Source organism: Chrysemys picta, chromosome 3, assembly GCF_011386835.1.
Source record: "Chrysemys picta bellii isolate R12L10 chromosome 3, ASM1138683v2, whole genome shotgun sequence".
Classification (NCBI taxonomy): Eukaryota; Metazoa; Chordata; order Testudines; family Emydidae; genus Chrysemys; species Chrysemys picta.
This window is the reverse complement of record NC_088793.1, coordinates 54,554,728-54,572,847: the sequence shown is the minus strand read 5'-3', so window position 1 is coordinate 54,572,847 and position 18,120 is coordinate 54,554,728. Positions and strand designations below refer to the sequence as shown.

General features: G+C 40.8%; 1 protein-coding gene across 4 annotated transcripts in view; it reads right to left on the bottom strand.

Moving 5' to 3' along the window:
• The window catches only part of LOC101953070 (uncharacterized), a 210,228-nt gene that overhangs the window by 148,533 nt on the left and 43,575 nt on the right, over window positions 1-18,120 (bottom strand). Inside the window, exon 4 of one of the 4 annotated variants that reach the window (XR_010599482.1) lies at window positions 5,220-17,582. The exons of the other annotated variants lie outside the window; for them this stretch is intronic. The gene's annotated coding sequence lies outside the window, so the exon portion shown is untranslated. Of the gene's footprint in view, window positions 1-5,219; window positions 17,583-18,120 lie in introns of those variants that run through there. 4 annotated transcript variants of the gene reach the window in all.

Genomic DNA, 18,120 nt, shown 5'->3' with positions numbered 1-18,120 from the left:
CTGGTTCCTTGATGAACTGGATTTGGAAGTTTGTGAAAGGTGAGGAGTTAGAACACCTAATGTCTCATACAACGATGGTCCAGCCTCTTAACTCTCTTACTAGGGGAGTGCAGTGGGATCCTAGCTGTGGAGTGGCTGAGAGCAGCTCTGCACTGGATGGAAATGGTTAAGGAAGAAATACTGATCTGCACTTGTAGGAATTATTGCCAGTTAGTTCCCACATGAGTTTAATTTATAGAGTTGCAGACCAATTAAACAACTGACCTTGCACCTTGCCTTTCCTCCCATATTGTCTGGGACAACAACGACAAGAAAAACATAATATCCCATAAATGCCAACAAAGTAAATTTATCCTGTTTATGTTTTGGGAATCTTCCTTTAAAAAAATCATGACCTTTGAAAGTGTTTGCTAGCTGAGGGGAAAACAACCAAAAAAAAAAAAAAATCACACTACAATGGTGACATTCCACTATTGCATTCTGGAAGTACCCTTACATTGGTGAGGTCCTTAGAGTTCATGTTGATGTTTTCACAGTGTATGGTAGTGTTTAAATAAATAAACTATCCTGGTGGTGTTGTAAGAGAACTAAGCTATATATAGGATAATATTTATACTTACATCTTTGTCTCCTTTAGCTATAATCAGTGGAGTTAGAAACTAGAAAAGGGGGGGCAGGGAGATCTAGTATATCATTTAATGTATCTTATTTCCAGTGCAGGAAAGCTGGGATGTATTTGTCGTTTAAATATATTTATTTTGTGAAACCCCGATTTTTAAAAATACCTACAATTTCATAGCAAAAATTTTCAATGAACTACTGGCATTTATACACACTATCAGACTGCACCAGGTGCAATCAGGTGATTGACATCTATATGCTAACATTATGCTGGGGATGGGGATGTGAAGTGTGCTTGCAGTTTAGCACCAGTAATTAGTCAAAATGCAAAATTGGGTTTCCAATATTGGAATTCTCTTTTAAAAAATTGGCCCTAAATGCAGATAAAAGTCAAATATATCTCATGTCAGTGAGTTATGTTGAATTCATACTATAGAAGAAAATAACTAAAATATTTCAATAATGGCTCCTGTATCTAAACAAACTTTTTAGAAATGTTGTATATTTTACTTTTAATACTGAAGTTTTTCAGTGAAATTAATGTCTTTTATTAAATTCATTTTTATGTGGAATCAGATGTTAATGATGCAATTATTTACCAATTATTGTTACTATGATACTTTTATGATCCCGGTGAAAGGGAATATCACTTTCCTCACAGGAGTTGTTGTTTGTGACCTTTATGGCAGAATATGAACATACAGATTCATTTATAATAATTGCCCTTTAAATCTCAGAACTATATTCTTAAATCCACATTTAAAGATTCCTGATACTTTCTTTCACTTAGATAATTACCCTGCAGTTGTCGCTGCTCCTTGGGTGAAGAGCAATCATGGTAATAATAAGCAACTAGGGCAAATTATCCCATACTAATCCTTGTTTCCCCATGCATCATACTCAAATCTTCTGTTTTCTCAAGGAAGCCTACTGATTCATCAGTCTGAGACGTGTACAAACATGCCAAACCTCATTTCAAATATGAACAAGAAATACAACCCAGGTTTTGATACTCTAAGATACTCATCCATATGTTATTTTCACACATACCACTCCAGTCCCTCAGCTTTCCTAATAGATTAAAATGTATGAACTATTTCATAGGCTTTGGCTAACATGTACCTATGCTTCCCCTGATTTTGATATGAACTCAAAATCTTTTAACATACTTGTAAATATCTTAATTTCCTGGAGGACTTGTGGCACCTTAGAGACTAACAAATTTATTAGAGCATAAGCTTTCGTGGACTACAGCCCACTTCTTCGGATGCATATAGAATGGAACATATATTGAGGAGATATATATACACACAGACAGAGAGCATAAACAGGTGGGAGTTGTCTTACCACCTCTGAGAGGCCAATTAATTAAGAGAAAACAAACTTTTGAAGTGATAATCAAGCTAGCTCAGTACAGACAGTTAGATAACAAGTGTGAGAATACTTACAAGGGGAGATAGATTCAATGTTTGTAATGGCTCAGCCATTCCCAGTCTTTATTCAAACCGGAGTTGATTGTGTCTAGTTTGCATATCAATTCTAGCTCAGCAGTTTCTTGTTGGAGTCTGTTTTTGAAGTTTTTCTGTTGTAATATAGCCACCCGCAGGTCTGTCACTGAATGACCAGACAGGTTAAAGTGTTCTCCCACTGGTTTTTGAGTATTTTGATTCCTGATGTCAGATTTGTGTCCATTAATTCTTTTGCGTAGAGACTGTCCGGTTTGGCCAATGTACATGGCAGAGGGGCATTGCTGGCACATGATGGCATATATCACATTGGTAGATGTGCAGGTGAACGAGCCCCTGATGGTCACCATTATTAGGCTGCTTCAAGTGTTTCATTTCCATGTAGTATAATAGGGCTTTATACTTGTTTGCTTTTTGGAATATATATTTCAGAATCACCTTACTATAATCAGAAGTTACTTAATGCTTGATGCTGCTTGTGTCTTTAATGTAACAATATAGTTTCTTAATTTCTGAAAATTGTCCGCAAGATTTTAGAATCTATGTTCCTTTTATTTGATTAGTTTTATTTTCTTAAACTTTCAAAGCTATTTATTAGATTCATGGGTAGGTGATTAGCTCACCCAGGTCTATGCCAACATTTCTGTTTCAATAAAAATATAATCGATTTTAGAACTGGTCGAAATTTTTCAAATGGAACATTTTCCATTACAAAATGCCATTTAATCAAAACTTTGTGGTAGTGAGTTCATTTTGATGGAATTTTGTTTAGAAAAAATGACATGTATTTTAGTAATATTGAAACATTTTTTTCAACATTTTTGGAATGAAAATGACTGCTCTGAAATTTACTTTATTTTTTTTCTGTAATATAAAAGGAGTCAAGAAAGAAAGAAAGAACACACATGTCCACAATACAAATAAAGTCACTAGAAATTTTTCTGGACACAGACACAAACTAAATTCAAGTATACCAATGATGCTACACATATATATTTTGACTCAAACAAAGTCTCTTTGATTCAAATTGCAAAACTGCTCACAAACAGTTCATATAGCACTAGTATTAACATTAAAAGGAAATGTTATTAATTTTAATAGTTGAAACACCAGAAGAAATAGTAGTCATGCCATACTGTGATTCACACTGAGAAATATTTTTCACAGTATTTCTTGTAGTCTTGCACTGAAAGTGAGAACTGTACAGAACTTTTTGCTTCTGGAGATGAATTTGTTCCATTTTAAGAGCTTAAAAACACACACAATTATTGATGTCCAGGAAAGCTCAAACTTACTCTAAATACTTCAACCCAGCACAGATAAGTAAATCTGATTTTTTAATCTCAAAGCTGTCCCATGCACACTCTTAATAAAGACAAGATTCGGGACTGCAATTTCAAAAGCTATGGCTTTCTTAGTCTTAAGGGTTCTGTGATACCATCAGATCTTTACTATGGATCTCTGAACTCTTCATGAATTGAAAAGCTGAGAACATAGTTAGTAAAGAAACCACTGTAAACCATATTACAGCATTAAAACAATCAGATCTTTTGCAAAAATTCTGTTAGAAAGGTTTATGCTGTCTTTATTTAGAATTAGGGTGACCAGATGTCCCACTTTAAAGGGACAATCCTGTATTTAAGGCCTCCCGCAGGTGTCCCAACTTTTTCTTAAAAACGGGCAAATTGTCCTGTATTTTCTGTCTCCTTCCCAATCAATACTGGAGGGTCCTGATGCTGGCTGGATTCCTGCTTGCCAGCAGCCCTTCCACCAGCGGTGAGCGGGGGTGTCCAGTTGCCAACAATGAGGGTGGGTGTGCAAGGCTGGTGGCGGGACGAAGATGCAGCACATGGGGCTGGCTGCTCACTCTGGTGGTCCATCTGCACAGCCCCCACTGCGTGCCAGCCCTGAGCCAGCCGGGCCTTGCCCCTGTCCCGTTTCCTGACGGCACTGGCTGCTGTGAGCTGGTGGTGGCTGGTGAGTGTGAGGAAGTTACTTGTTGCCTCTGCTACCCACCCATCAGCCCTTTACATTCTCCCCCTCCCACTGTCCTCTCCCTGCTTTTCCACTTTGCCCCCACCCCCCGCTCCAACCCCAACCCCACTGCTCCTCCATGTCCCCGCCGACTGGGCATGTCCTGCTCCCAGTGCAGTATGGAGAACCAGCCCCTGGTCAAAGCACTCAGCTCACCAGCAGCCTGGCTGGCAGGCTCCTTCCTTCCCCCATTGCCTCTGGCTGGGCTGGCACCCTAGGAAAGCCCAACATCCTCTAGCCTGGGATGCTGGCCAGGAGGAGCTAAGCCCTGCCTGTGCCAAAGACCTGCACAGTGCTGGCACGGGGAAGCCTCTCTGCCCTTCAGCTAAGCTCTGGAGTGGTGGGGGGAAAGCGATTTCCAGCCTGTTCATGCCCCAAACCTGCACACTCTACAACAGCCCCCGGGCCAGGGATTTAGCACCTTGTTCACCTGCCCCTTCTCCTCCCCCCCCCCCCCGCCCCCAGGGAGCATGGGGCTGCTCCGTCCTCTAGGTACCCTCTCCTGCTGAGCCACCTCTCTGGCTGGATTCTCTGAAGCCCCTGCAGTCACGTTTCCTGGGTCCTGGTCCATAATGCATCCTTAGGGCTTTCTGCCCATGCTGTAGCCAGAGGGACAGGAGGTGGCTGGGTTATGTCGGAGGCTAGCAGCAGTCTGGAGGCTGCTTTTGATACTATGCAGGCAGGAAGGGACAAGCTGCTTCCAGCCACGGGGTGGAGGGAGGAGAAGAAGAGAGAAGCTCTGCAAAGACATGGGCTAGGTCATCCCTTATCCCCCTCCTCCTTCTCTGTGGCTGGAAGCAGCTCCCATCCCTTCCCTCCCGCACAGTGCCAAAAGGCTGGACACATTCTGGCATGAACCCTGGCAGAAATGGGGAGGGGGACATGTGACCCTGCGTGCCCCCCACATGTTGCCTTGGGAAGATACGGCACCAGGGACCAGTAGAGGTGGGGCCCTTCCGGGGGCTGAGCGAGGCATGGAGGGCGGAGAACCCTACAGCCTTAAAGATAAGAAGGTAAATAAAATAAACCAACTACACAATATTTCTTTCTCAATCAACTTGATGTTAATTTGAACATTTGTACTTCATAGTTCTGATTGATTGCTGTTGAACTTGCTTGAATATGAATAATTTTACCAGGTGTCCCATATTCAGCATAGAGAATTATGGTCACTATCTAGAATAACTTATGCTTTTGAACATCAATGTATGTTTAAAGAATAGGGAATTGCCTGGCTGCCTGTACACCCACCTTAATTCACCCACCTTAATTCACAAAAGTTGTCTTTTATGAATGTGTGTCAGCCATACAGAGTCATAGAAAAAAAGCAAAAGGGTCAAATGGGTGGTCATTGGGATTAAGGCCAAGAATATAGTTTCCAAACATATTAAACCAATTTATTTAAGAAAAAACCCAAATGCCCACATCTCAGAGCTATTTTTTCAGGCTGTCCACAGCCGCAGGCAGACGTCGCTGCATTGGTTACACTCAGATCATTTTGTCAAGGTTTTCTTACCAACCGCAATGGGTAGGAAACATTTTTAAAAAGTTAAATAAGATTTTCGTGTCAACCCATGGCACCACAAGACAGGGCCCTACATATATGTCTATATTCAAAAATATTTTTGTTTAAACCACAATGGCCAGTTAGTAATCTAAATACAAGCACTTCATTAGTCCTATCCAGGGATGTCGTTATCTTCAGCTCTAGGGCACAATTCAAAAAACTTCTTCTTCCTCTTAATCCATTTTTTTTTTGCCGTTCCTCTTAAAATTTTCTCTACTAAGCTTTTAAATTCCTGTGTACTCAAATGTATTTCTATGCCAGTCCTACTTTTTACAGCATTTTTAGCTACTTTATCTGCCATTTCATTCTCTATTATCCCAATATGTGCTCGGATCCAAGCCAATGCTGCATACAGGGCCGGATTTAGGGGCAGGCAACCCAGGTGATCACCTGGGGTCCCAGGCTTGGGGAGTGCCGGGCTCAGGATGCTGTTTTTGTTGTTAGCGACAAAAGGGAAAATATAATTTTTTAACTAAAATGTTTCAGGTATTCCATATGTGGTTAAGCTTAGAGGAAACATTTTTTATTTGCTTATATATAGCATGAATAAATACAGATTTATAGATTCTAGCATACACATTTATAGTATTATATGACAAGGATAAATCATGCATGCAAATCGTGCATCAAAGACGTGAAATGAGCTACAAATGCAATAAAAATAAGGTATTCAAAATCTTAACAAATGGGAGAGGGGGAGGGGCGCTGAAGACACGCCTCACTTGGGTTGCCATTTGGTCTAGGGACAACTCTAGCTCTAAGTATCCCTATCTGTAATAACTAACAGTTATTAAAAATATAATTCCATTACATCACTTCTACATACTGAGAACGCCTTTATCACCATAAGGCCTGAGTATTGAATACAAAAAAAATTATCACTGCTTCTATATGTACATCCCAGATCCAATTTAATGCTAGCATTATTGCTACTGGTTCAGCTGTTATGACAGCTACATAATAAGATATTCTTTTAGAAGTACTAATTCCCAGTTTTGGTATACAATATACAGTATTCCTACTCTTCCTGTTTTTGTTTTGGTTTTTCTTTTCTTTTTTGGACCCATCTGTATATATTTGACAAAACCATCTCCACTTTTCATCTATATACTTGCACACTTCATTTTTTAATACCTACTGTCTCTTTTTTACTCATAAGTTTATAAAATAAATCTAAATCCACATTTGGACACACAACTTTCCATCCACAACTATTTTTCCTATGACAAAGTTTTGACTTTGTTCAGCTTTAACTTGCCTTTCAACTCCTTCATCCACACTTTAACGCAAACAGCATGTTGAGTTTTAGCATCATATGCTATAGTTTGCTTATCCGATTTCCAACCATCCTCATATATTTGTTCAGGACTTTCATCATTGCAGTTCCCATTAACTTTGGCCCATAAGGTTAGGTACAGTAGTTTCATGTACAGTAGTTTCATGAGTAGTGTAACTGGCATTTCATTAGAAGCTATTGGTAGCACATAGAGGTGATGTAAAACAACGCACCACAGACATTTTGTATTGCCTGTGATTGTATTCTTTAAGTTCTGATTTTGATGCTGACTCAAAAGCTTGGCAGCCTGATTAAGGTTCTGTATACCATCAGCAATATTTTCTGATCTGCCCTGCACCCAGTTAGTCCCAGCAGACTTTTAACCAGGTTAATCCTTCCTATACATTTATCTTTAACATAGTTTGTATGCTCTTTCCAAAGTAATTTAATATCATATATTACTCTTAAGAATGTGAGCCTTTTAACTATATCTATTTGTTCTCCATACCAACACAGTTTACATTCCTGTGTAACTTTCCTTTTTGTAAAGATCAGGCTAGCAATGGAGAACTTGAAACCTCCTAAATTTCCATCAGAGGCCTTTGTTGATTCTCTTTTCTGGCACCTCAACATTCCTGCTCCCAACACAACCATCTGAAAATAGGGTAACCTACTCCAGCACTTATTTGTTTTGGGACATCATTTATCATAATATTAAATAAGGTTCAGCTTCCCCTTTAATATTATATCTATATAATATTAGTACACACACACACACACACACACACTTGTCACGTCTTTACCAATTTTGACCTACATGGTACTTTTACACCAAAATTCTCTAATCCACCCATACATTCTTCCTTTTATCCCTAGTGGACCTTCTTTGTACAATAAGCCTTCCCTTGATAGTATGTCATATGCCTTTTCAATATGTAGAAAGACAGCTATTATGAAACCCTTGTGCTTCATATTTTTTTTGGTATTTGTTTCTAATTTAACAGTGTGATCAATGGTGCTTCTTTCTCTCAGAAACCAACTCTGCACTTCATTTAAAATGCCATTGATTTCCAAATAGGCAACACATCTTTCATTCATCATTCTCTTCATAATTTTACCCAGAGAGGACATAAGGGTAATTGGTCTACAGGCATCCACTTTTTGGGACAGTTTGCCTGGTTTTCATATTTCCACCCTACCAGCATCACTCCTTTTTCCTCATATAATCTTACATCATTCCAAGGGAATCTTCAAACTGCTTTCAGAGAGATCTTTAAATATTATGTTACATACATTATCTTTAACTGGGGTTCTTGCTGATATCAATAGCTTTCTCAAGTTCTTCCATACAAAACCATTCATTCAGCATCGTATGTTTATGTTTACACCAAGTATATAATTTATTACTCTCTCCAATGAATTATCTTTTAATCTGGTGGAAAACTTCACTTTGATTTTCATCAATACTTTCCCATTGGAAAGTTTCCGCTAAAAGTTCTGCTTTCTTGTTATCAGAACTTCTAACTATGCTATCAGTCTCAATAAGACTTGATGTGGATACTCCTAGTAAGAATTCCATTCGTTCTTCTAATTTACCTGTATATTTCTGATGTCTTGGTATTTTCATTTATCTTCCCACAATACATCCTCCAACTCTCTTTCTTTGATTTTTTAAAAATAATTATTTGTGCTATCGCCTTATTTCTTTTATACTTAGTTAGATCATCACTATTCATTGCATTTTTTTGCTCTTTTTAAAACAGGCTTTGTTCCTTTTTTTAACTTCAATTTTGAACTCCTCATTCAACATAGAATGTGTTTTTAGTTTTGGGGTACTTCAATATCGTAGGTTTGGCTACAATAGCTGCTGCTATTAATCCCTTTATTACATTATCATTTAAATTCTCTGTGTCATTAGTCACACAATGGTTATTCAAAAATTCAGCACATTTACTTGTAAATAGCTCCCAGTTAGCTTTCTTAAAATTCCAGGTGGGTAATTACCTGCAACCTTACAGTACCTTTGAAAAGTAATAAGTGTAGGGAAATGATCACTCCTTCATTCCTTCTTCCTTATATATTTCTCAGTTGCATTTATTTGCTATTATAATTCCCAGATCTCAGCAGAAAACACTACCATCTGCTGCACTAAATCTAATTGGGGTGCCGTCATTTAAAACCCACTATATTGTTTTCATCAATTAACTTTTCTAAGCATGCACCCTGTATATCAGTTGTCTTACTTCCCAACAATTTATTATGACAATTTAGTTCACCACATATAATATATGGTCTTTTAGCATTCTTCACTGTTGCTTGTAGTTCTGAATTTTTTAATTTCCCACATGGGTTACAAATATTATAAATCCCTAAAGAAATATTTCTCTTCTGCATTGGGATCCTAACAGCATTATATTATAGGCGTACTTCTTCATTCTCTACTGCTATGTAGTTTAATCTTTCCCTTATGAAAGTACAAAAGCTTTCTCCTTTTCCTAGTTATCAGTTTTGCTTAAAGGCAATATACCCTGGAATTTTAAAAGCAAGCTTTTCAACTAACCATATTTCCTGGATACATATGTTATATAGTTTAGTTTTCATTTCCAGGATTTTTTTTAAGTTCTTGACCATGTGCTATTAGACTGCACACATTCCAACAAAAGATTGTGATCCCCATACTAGTCATATTTCACCATTAAACTCATTCAGAATTGCATGAATATGGTTCCACTGACAGATTGCTAACATACATATAGCCCTGGCTATAATTTTCATTTTTTCCTGATTTTTCCTAGTTTGTGATATATAATTTATCACTTCTATTAGATATACAATAAACCTTTCTTTTTTCACTACTAATATATCATTGCATATTCCCTTTGCATTATTATATTCTTTATAGAATGAGGTTGTCTGCAGTTCTCCTTTTCCTGTGCCGATTGTCTCTTCCTTCTCCACCTGATGCTCTTAGTATCTCCTTACAGCTTCTGCATAAGATATGTTATTAACAATTTGTGTCTTTAGCTTGTCTTGCCACAACACACCCTCTATCTGAGAGACTATGATTACCACCATAGTTACTACATTTGACCTCCATCCCTTCCATACAGTTTTCATAAGAATGCTCTCCCCCACATTTACTAAATCTCATTTTCCCTGTACAAAGAGTTGCTACATTCCCACACTATTGGCACTTATAATACCTTAAGGAAGTGGGGATTATGTGGCTTGGTTCTGAATATCTGAAACTCCAGTCTTACTTTCTCAGGAAGAGTCTGATCCTTAAATACAATTGCTACAGCTGTTGATGGCTGACTTTCTCCTCCTTGTTTACTAATTAATAAATGACTTACTAGCACTTTATCTTCTCCTGTGCTTTTGGTTATCTCATCATTGGTCAGCTCTAATGACACTCCATACATTGTCGCCTTCATTTCAGTCAAATACTTTGGTAGCTGGTAATGTATTTTAACTTTCCCTAGCAGTTCACTTTTTAGCAGTTTTCAGTTGCTCTTAGTTTTTATATTCAACTAAAAAAATCACCATCTTACAGACTTCTGGCTGTATATGTTATGGTCTTTTTTTTTTTTTTAAATCCAATCAGCTACTTTCACAGGGTTAACATCACCTAATCTTATTTCTTTGGCTAGGGATCTTTCAATTGTAACATTTTGATTTATTTCCTTCCTCAGCTTTGCCTTTTTGCTGATATCATCATCCTCTGATTCTGATTCTACTTTTACTTTTACTTTCACACACACACACACACATACATGCCTCAGCATCAGCAATCCAGCCCAGTTCTGCTGCATACTTCCTCTCTTTATACTAAACAGCCTGGTCCTGCCTACCTGGAGCCGGCTGGTTAGTATTAAAGCCTGGCTCCCACTCTTGGTGCAGTCAGGTAACATAATTGGTCTCCGGCCCACATCAACCCATTCAGTGGCTGTGTGGTGTACACGCCCCATCACAGAGTCACAAACAGAAACGTATTTCAATAAATATTACTAAAATACAGTCTACTGTCCACTCTATTGTTAAGAGTCTAATTTCTAGGTCCTTTCAGGAGAATAAATTTCTATAAATTGCTCATTTTTCATCCTTTAAATTTCTTGAAAATCCCAAATAAATTGAGGCAGGTGGTGACTTTAAATCACTAGACATTATCCTACATTCATCTTGAAATGTCTTAGTGAAAGTCTTATAAACTGTAATAATTAGAAATGACTTTACTTTTTTGTTCCCATTTTCATGAATTATATCTATTATGCACATAGCTCAAGGAGGTATTTAATCCAGACACCATATTACTCAATGAACAGATGAATGAACCACACAATTTCTGAATGTCATAACTCATTTTTTTACATTCCTACAAGCTGGGTAAACCCATTTGATCAACACTGTAATTCCATTGACATTGAAATATACAGTTTAAATTTTAAAAAGTACACTCTACAAATCATCAATGAATAGGGAGACAAAGAACTACTGAGTGAATGATTGGTTCCCTGGCATTCTTTGAAAGGTGGACAGTAATTTAATTGTGAGCTACAGAATTAATAGCTGGATACTTGAGGTCACTTGTAAATTCATGAAGACCATGGATCCATGATATTAATCTCCACCCAAATATTTTCCACACTGACTTTTAGAAACCACAAAAGACAATTGTATTAATCTTCACAGAAAATGCTTAAACTAACCTATTCTGAAAATACATATATTTATAAAATTAAACTTGATCTTTCTGTGAGATTAAAGCCCAAATCTTTGTCCTCGGCTCAACTGCACAAAGCAGAAGTCAGATGCAAGGTACAAAGGATAGCTTACAGTCTACATTTACACTGCTGTGATCTTGGACCCATGCCCGTGAATTGATTTACAACAGCCTGAGGGCTGCTCTAACCTGTTATGAATCTGCAAAGCAGTGCTCTCCCCACTGTACATTGCCTCTCTCCTAGGTAAGCAAGAATTACATTTCCCATCAGTGTTCTCCCTGTTGCACTTCACCTTCCCCTGGCCAGGCAAGGGAAAAGGTCTTGAATCAGGAAATGGTTGAACTCACTTTGGGGGGTGGGATCCGTATGGAAGCAGAATGCTGCAGAGAAGCCCCAGAAACTGTGGACAGAGCCACATGTGGAACAGGATGCAAGTGCCAATTATCACAGATGTGTGCAGGTCTCTGTGAGACTTATGGGGGAACAGCAGTGGCTGGGCAAGGAGCCAGTGTGGAGCAGCCCCAATGAGAGACAAAAGCTGAGTGTGGCTTAGACACCAGCAAATGCTTATTTGCTTGAATAGAGACTAGACTGGAGAGGGCATTCCAGGCATTAGGTCTGAAGAGCCCGGACTCTCAACTGGGCTGTCCTGGGGACCCAAATAGGAACTGCTGTTGCTAATTTTGAACTGTAATTGTTTAAGCCCTTGTATCTAGAATATTTGCAAACTTTCCCCTTTCCTGCCAGCCCTAATAAAAACTTTTTCCTTAACCATGTATCTAAGTCGTTATTGAGACCCACTAAGATTAGTGCCTACAAGGCCTAGCTGATGAAGCGTCTACAATGTTTGCTTCCAAGATGCAAACAACAACTAGATATCAATATAGTATTGTGGTGGGGTGGTGCCCTACCCCCTGAGAAAAAGGCTGGAACAGGCCTTTGAGGCTGCCCAGGCCAGCAGCCAATCAACAGAGGCCTGTTAGGAGCCAATCAGGGCAGGGCAGAGGCAGCCGGTCAGGGCTGGGTTAGGCCCTATATAAAGAGGGAAAAGCAGTCTCTCCCTGACTGCCAATGGAGGAGGACTGGCTCCTGGGTTGAAAGGTAGCACCTTGGACAGAGCAGTGCTGGGGAAGGGCAGGAGGAGCTGGGGAGCTCCAACCAAGGAAAACCACAGGCTGAAGACCTTGCTACAAAGGGCTGAGCGGGTGCGCAGGGATAAAGTCTGACAAGGGGAGAAAAGGAGGGCAGGGAGGCTGCTGCTAGTGGGTCCCTGGGTTAGGACCCAGAATAGTGGGTGGGCCTGGGTCCTCCCCTTGTACTACACCTGGCTGAGGAGGACTGTGGCCTGATACAGGCTGTAGCTGGCCCATGTGACAAAGGGTCTAGACTTTGAGGCTACAGCCGGCCATTAGAACAGGTGCAGATGAAGGACTGCTGATAGCATCAGATCCCCAGAAGGGGGTGAGACCAGAGCAGTGGACACTACCAAGCAGGGAGCAATGCGGGTCCGGACACCAACAGGGGAACAGATGACGGACAGGACACCACCGGCAGAGGACAGAACTAATTCTCAGATGTGCCAGCGGGAGGTGCTGCGGTGGTGAGTCCCGACACTGTCACAGGTATAGGGGCATCATGGATATTCCCCCTTCCTCTGGACATGCCCCATTTTTCTTGCTTCTGGGAATGGCATAAGAGTGTATTTGAACTCTTTGCAACTGGAACATCACTCTTGCAATGGGCCAATCCTCATAGAACCAGATGAACCCCATGAGAGGTTATGTAACACACTACTCAAAGTGATTTTAGTTCTTAACTATTCAGGGTGAAATCCTAGTTCCACTGAAGTCAATTGGAAAGCTCCCATTGATTTCATTAGGGCCAGGATTTCAACCTTTATGCATATATAGTTTGTGGTGAGGGCACAAAGATCCCTGGCACTAAAAGGTTCAATTTCCTCATCTATGTAAAATAACTTATTGTTATGGTTTCCATAGGTACTCAGGACCTACAGTTTCCATTACTTCAATGGATTTTCAGGTGCTCACCACTCCTGAAAATTGTGCCAAAATATATATTTTCCCTCTGCATGATTCTTCCTTCAGATTTCTTTCTTTCAGAAAATGAATGAATAAATATAAATAGCCATGACAACATAGAGCATTTCTCTTGCTTTACAGGAAAAACATCAGTGGAGTTCTGGAGTCAAGGCCTTGGAAGTGGTACAAAATGAAAACCTGATGTTTGCAAACTCCAGTGTGGATCCCCACCCAATTCTAGATACCAAATTCATTAAATCTCTTTATGAAAATTTAACTCTTTTGCATAACAGGTAACTTGTTTTCCTGGTCAAAACATTTTATTTATAGATTTATATTGTATAATGTTAGATTTATAAAAAATTCTAAATTGCTTATCCATATTCTCTATATGATATAATTTACAGACACACACATCCTAAATATAGCTGTACAATTTGAAATATTTGACCACCAATAGCACAGGCAGCTTAAAAACTCAAACCCCCCTTTCCCTTCAAACAATTACCTACCCTTACAATTCCACCAGCATCTTGGACTTTGTAATATGTCCTGAAGATCATCAGCTTTGGGCTATTTTGGATGAAAGGGGAAGCTAATTCCAAAGCTGTGGAGCTCTCAAAACAACATTTCAGCTAGTCCTTCTCATTTATGCCAATGGGATTCCAGCTCAAGTTCTTCTGGGTTCAATTGTGATGCTAAGGCACAGGTAGAGAAGTGAGCTTTCAGGCATAAGCAAAGGTTTCCTTAGCATTCCCATACACTCCTAGAAGTGTATTAGTGGAAAGAAATCACTCTGTCTCTGCACTGACCAAAGGTAATGAGAACAGTTATTTATTTACAAAAGCAAACTACGGATTGTGGACTGACCATAGGTGCCAACTCCATGGGTGTTGAAGCACCCACAGAAAAAAATAATTGGTGTTCAGCACCCACCAGCAGCCCCTACCAATCAGCACCGCTTTCATACACCCCACCACCACAAACGCCTCCAGCCAACCGCTGATCAGCTGTGCAGGAGGTACTGAGAGGGAGGAGTGTGGGCAGTAGTGGAGTAAGTGTGGAACGTGCTCAGGGGAGGAGGTGCAATGGAATGGGAAGAGGTGAGGCAAGTGGTGGGGCTTTGGGGTCACCCTCCTGCAGAAATTCCAATCGTGGATTCTAAAATCATGGCCAGCAGGATGGCCTGGTATCCCAGCTCCTGCTTGCCTGAGGTCACTGCTTCTCCCCTCAGTGACAATGACCACTGTGAAGGGATGATACAATGGATTATGACTAAGAGTAATAGGGTGAAGTTGAGAGAGAAAATTGGACTGAATTTCCTGACAGTGAGATCTGTTAGACTGAAATAGTCCAATTCTTCAAAGGAAGTAGTGGAAGCTCCATCATCTGGAACATTTAAAATTAGACTGGATAATGAGCTTGTGAAATGTAGTGTAGGAAACAATCCTGTATTAGCAGCTGATAGGCTACATGTCCCAGAAGTTCTTTTCAATCTCCAATTTATGATTTTATGGAGGCTCTAGAGATATTGTATAGATACATTTATACCCACAGAAATGAATACATATTTCACTGTAGATTTTGGTGGAATAAAATATGTGCAAGTGTCAAATTTAAAATGGAGGGCTGTGAAAGGAAAATGTGCTGAATGCTTTTTTTTTTTAAAGAATTTGTATTAAATATACTAAATAGGAATATATGTTGCAGGAGTTGAAACTACTATGAGGCACAGTAAAAAAAAATCAGGAAGCACATAAAACAAGAAATACAAGTGATGGGAATGGTGCCAGGCCAGACACATTTTATATGGTCACAAGTTAAAAACATCAGGTAAAGACCAAGTGAATTCCAAAAGCAAATACAAGAAGCAATGAGTGTCAATTGATATCAGCTGGTCCTGGAGCAATTTATAATACACATAATGAAGATCAGAAATACATATGAATATGTTGAATGGGTACATATAGTCTAGACCCTCTCGTCGTTAAAAGTGAAAGCAGCACAAAGAGCAGAACAACAATTTTTTCACCACTGAATCTTTGTAAAGTGATATTGAACAATTGTAACATTCCCACTGGCAAAAAATAGACCTAATTTAGTGAAAATGCTGGCAGTAATTTTCTAATGGAAAGTATTGAGAAATACTTTTCCAACTGGAGTAAGCAAGTAGCAATTTCATTGTGATGATGACCCAGTAGCTGGTAATCTATTTTCCAGTTCTGGGGCTGTACTTATTCCTTGATGGTGGGAAGAGATTATTTTTCTAAAGAGTCTAATGAAGATGACAGGTCTTAAATTGATACTTATGCAAGTAAGAGTGGATGAATGAATCTGTTTGTGTTAGAGTACCCCCTTTAGGAGCTATGCGAGTACCATACTCATGTAAGTCCAATTACTCCCACCCCAGGAGGGGCTCTGGGGTGTGTCTTCTAGTAGGCCAACACTTCCAGCCAAGGCCTCTTGGCTGTTTTGTTCCCTTTTGGGGTCTGTGGTAAAATGACAAAACAGTCTGCGGACAGCAAACAAGGTTAAACAAATGAAAGGAAAAGAAAAACCTGAAGGTAACTCCCTCCAGGATATGGGGCCCTGGATATATCACTGTCCACTTCAAAGTTCACTGGGCTGCAGCACAACTCTGAACTCAGGGAATCTGCAGGCTCAACAGCCTGTTCAGTTCCCAAGGTTTCCGCCATATTTGTCTTTGTTTGAAATCTGAGACTATGATCATCAGCGTCTTCATTCATTTTTAGCCAAGTGTAGTAGGTTTGCGCCGGGGCTCTACTCTCCGGGACAGAAGGGCACCACACCGACTCACTACAGCACAGACAGTCAAAGCTCCGGCCCCTTTACGCAGGGGCTGAGCGACCCACAGTTCCGGGAGCTCAGGCCCTCAGGCAGGGCTGAGCAAACAATCAGCTAGCTCAGGCCTTTTGGTGCAGGGGCTGAGCAACAATCAACAGTTTAAAGTAGGCCCAGGCCCTGGATCAGGGCGGGGCACAAACAGTCACAGCCCTTTGGTGCAGGGGCTGAGCAACAATCAGTTACAGGGCTCAGGCCCTCTGATGCAGGGGCTGAGCAACAATACACTTGGGGGAGACCCAGGTTCCCACCTGAGCGTTGGGTGAGGGGGAAGCCTGCCACCCGTGAGTGGGGATGGCCGGGGGGGACGCAGGCCCACCCACTCCACTGCGTCCCAGCCCAGGGCCCTAGCAGCGGTTACTGCCGCTGCTGGTCAGTGGGGTGTCCTGATCGAAACACACTGACATCGGCTCACATGTCTCTGCAGCCTGACCGGGGTCGGCTACCCCCGGGCTACTTCCGTGTTCCCCCTCGGGGCCTACCTCGTTGGCGACGCCGGGTTCGGGCCAGTCCAGCAGCATCGGGTCCTCTGGTGCGGGGCTTGGGGGCAGGTCCGGCAGCTCTCCACCAGGGTAGCTGGCACGGGGCAGGCTTGGCTCCTCCTCGGGGTAGCGGGCCTGGAGCAGGCTTGGCTCCTCCTCAGGGTAGCGGGCCCGGGGCAGGTTTGGCCAGTCCTCCTCGGGGTACCTGGCGAGAGGTAGGCTCGACTGGCGCGGTGGGGTAGCAGGCGGCCTGCGGCTGTCTCTCAAGTGGGAGCTCGGCCCGGGACGTCTGCTCTCTCTGCCGGCCTGGGCTCCACTGAGCTCTGCAGGAGAGCTTTTGTACTTCTGGGTCGGGGCCGTGACCTCGGAGGGGCGGGCGCCGGACCCGGTGGCTCCGCCCACGTTGGGGTTAGGGGAAGTTCGGCCCTATGCGGGATGGAGGGGCGCCACACCGCCTCACTTCACCAAGGATATTTTGTTGTTGTTGTTTTAATCCTTTCACTTGTCTAGTATCCTTAAGGAAACACAGCAAGACTTTTTTTTTCTTCACTATTTCATTGCCCTGATATTCTCACTAGTCCCTTTAGGGAAACATTTTTGATTCCAAACTGGCTCAATTTTTTACAAAGAAACTTTCCTCCCATAAAATATTTCCCACAATTCCATAGAACACGATCAACAGTTTCTTTGGTTTTGCACGCATTACACAGTCCATCTTTATGTCTCTTTAATAAGTTTAGCTTATCATTTAAGGCACAATGATCTGTTAACATTCTAAATAATGGTTACTTCATTTTTTTCTATCATGAGGGTGGAGTGTCATATTATATTCAATTTTTGAGCATACATCATAAAACTTTTGTCCTTTTGTTTTCTCATCTCATAGTTCTGTTCATTCCTTTGCAAGCTCCTTTGTGACCACACTTTAAAATTGTCTACCCAAAAGACTGTTCTCTACCCATGCTGTGAACTTTTGAGCCATCGATAGACTTGGCAAAGATGGCCCTATTTTTCATAAATAAATTCAGAAATTTAATTGGTCATGTGTTTTT